Source organism: Elgaria multicarinata, chromosome 16 (assembly GCF_023053635.1).
Source record: "Elgaria multicarinata webbii isolate HBS135686 ecotype San Diego chromosome 16, rElgMul1.1.pri, whole genome shotgun sequence".
Classification (NCBI taxonomy): Eukaryota; Metazoa; Chordata; class Lepidosauria; order Squamata; family Anguidae; genus Elgaria; species Elgaria multicarinata.
Genome location: NC_086186.1, coordinates 3,533,935 through 3,537,100, shown reverse-complemented (window position 1 = coordinate 3,537,100; position 3,166 = coordinate 3,533,935).

Below are 3,166 nucleotides of genomic sequence, written 5' to 3'. Positions count from 1 at the left end.
ATTCCCTGTCGCGCATGCGCCAATCGATCTCTTCCCCGGAGCTCGTCGCTCGGCGTGACGAAGAGGGCAGAGACGTAGCCGCGCCCCCACCTCGCCCTCTGACGCGCCTCTCCCTCCCTCTTTCACCCCCCTCGCCCGCCAGCCGTGACGCGGCGCATGCGCACGAAGTCGTCCCCCCCCCTTTGCCTCCGGGCTGCTTGTTTAAGGTGGAATTTTCCACCCGGCTTTGCAACAGGACGAGCCTGTCCGCGCCCCATGGCAAAGACCCGTCGTGCAGGGATAGGCAACCTGGCGCCCGCCAGATCTTTTGGACTGCAATTCCCATCAGCCCCAGCCATTGGCCAGGTTGGTTGGGGATGATGGGAATTGTAGTCCAAAAGATCCTGCGGGCGCCAGGTTGCCTGCCCCAGGGACTAATGAGGCAGACTCCTGAAAAACCATGCATGCTCTCGGTGGCTTCTGACGAAGCATGCATGTTCTCAATGGCTTCCCTAGAAATGTGCTTTTTGCAGGCATCAATAATGACAGCCTCCCCCGCCATTTGCCTTGGCCACCTGTCCCATTGATTTCACTGGGCTTGCTCGAAGCACGACTGAGCCTGGATGCAACCCTATGGAATCATAGAATCATAGAATAGTAGAGTTGGAAGGGGCCTATAAGGCCATCAAGTCCGACCACAATACCTGAAGGAACGCCTCTCCCGACATGAGCTATCTCCAGTATTCAAGGCAGTAAGCCTGTGTGCACCAGTTGCTGGGGAACATGGGCGGGAGGGTGCTGTTGCACCATGGCCTGCCTTGTTGGTCCCTGGCCGATGGCTGGTTGGCCCCTGTGTGAACAGAGTGCTGGACTAGATGGACCCTTGGTCTGATCCAGCATCAGGGCACTTCTGATGTTCTTATGTTCTAATTACCCATTTGAGACACTGATCTTGGGCCAGTCCTTGTCTCACAGCTTACCTTGTGGGGCTGTTGTGAAGGGGAAGTGGTGTTTTGTCCCAGTGCTCAGAAGCATCCGTCTTCCCAGGTATTTGTGTTGCATCCTGAATAGCAGACATACTTGTCTTTGCTGCAATAACCTTTCCTGAATCTGCAGAAAGAATAGAGATCTGTCTTCCCTAGCTGGTGTCCTCCAGATGTGTTGGACTGCTGGGGAACGCTAATGGATAGCGGCAGGCATTCAGACAGTGGAGGCTGGTGGTGGGGCTTTGAATCCACTCTGGCTTTCCGTCAGAACTTTAAAGGAACTATCCTAGGTGCTGAACCCAATTCGGGGAGTTCAGCACCTTGGGGAGCTCCTTCAGAATCCTGACTTGTTCTGACTGAAACCCAGAGCGGATTCACAGCCCCACTGACATCGGAGCCCCCGACCTCCCCTGGGTTCGAATCCCCATTCAGTCATGAACCTTGCTGGTTGACCTTGGGCAGTGGTACAGCTAGGCCTGGACCTCAGGCCTGAAGTGCAGGGCCCTGCAGCTCAGGATGGGCTGAAATGACCACCCAGAGAGAAGAAGGATCTGAGAATAGCAGCAAACAGGTCCACTGTCAGCAGCTGGGGTAGCATCCTTTTATTATTCTTATAATTGAAAACATTTTATAGTCCAGGGGTGGCCATCTGGGCCTGTACGTGGTTACAGGTGCTCCTTGTATATAGAATTGTTAAAATATATTATGCTTTTGTACAGCAATGTGGTGCTTAATGCCCAAGTCACTGTGTTTAGGGCAGCAGAAGCAAACTCTGTTTTATTCCTCCAGTCATGCTGCTACTCTGACTGAAGGGAATTTAAAATGCGGACCTGCCCACGCTCAGAGTGTTTCTTTTTCATTAGGCTTGGCAAAGAGTTTGTTGTTGTTTTGCTCTTACATGTCAGGCATGTGGAAGCAGCTGTAAAGCACAGAATGTGGTGGGTGGGGAGGAGACGAAAAATGTTAGCTGTGTGTTTCACAAGTGAAGTAAGAGCATGGCTGTCTAAAACACACACACACACACACAAGCACGCACCCCACCCCACCGGAAGACCATTAACAGCGCAATCCTAGGGTGCTGGAATGCTGGACTAGATGGACCCTTGAGTTGATCCAGTATACCTCTTCTTCAGTTCTCAGTATTTAGGTAGTTCCTGGCTTTGCTGTGTTTAGACTTCATGTTTGTATTTTATTACATTTTTATGGTTTTAATTTTTTACTGTATGGCCCAGAGAACCTTGGCTGTTGAACCATAGATAAATATTGGATTGGATCCATCCTTAGTCAATAAATAGAGTAGAACCCATTGAAACCAACAAAATGTGTTAGTCTGGCAGGCCTAACTGAAGGCCATTGATTTTAATAGGTCTATAATAAATAGACCTATTTAATAGGTGGTGCTACATAAATAATAATAATAATGACAAAATCTGATCCAACCCTGTGTCAATAAAATAAAAATAAGTTGGCTCCTTATAATCTTATTATAGGCCACAGCTAGACCTAAGGTTTATCCTGGGATCATCTAGGGTTCGCCCCTGCCTGAGCACTGGATCCCCTGTGTGTCACCTAGATGAACAGGTTTGACCCCTGGACGATCCAGGGATAAACCCTAGGTCTAGCTATGGGCATAGTTGAATCCTTTAAACGCACACACACACAACACACACTGCCTATTTATATTTTGTTAAAAATCCATTTTAAAACCTCAAATCATGAATAGTTAGAGTCTCGACAAAACCAAACTTCCCTTTCCCGCTTTCCCTGAGCCCCTAGATTTCTGCTTGCAGGCGGGCGTTTGTACGGAAGCGCATTCCAACCTGAGCGTCCCCCCCCCCCACGCCCTGCTCCCTGCAGTACGAAGTGGCAGTTCCTAGGCGGAGCTCGGCCGAGGGGGCCGGGGCCGTGCGCCGGGGGCGCTCATGGCGAGCCGAAGAGGCCAGGCGGCCTGTAGAGGGCAGCCGCCGCCCGCCCGCCCGCCCGCCGCCCCTCGCCGGGCGGGCTCTCCGGCTCTCCCTCGCCCGGAGCAGCTTTCTGCAAAACTTTCGGCGCTCCAGAAGGCGCCTTTGCGTCATGGAACAGGCAGCGGCGTGACCCGCAACGAACGCGCGGCCGGGCAGGGAGCGAGCAGCCGGGCAGAGGCAGCCCGCTAGCCGAGCCCGCCCGCCCCCGCCGCGCCAGACCCGCGAAGAAGAGCGGGG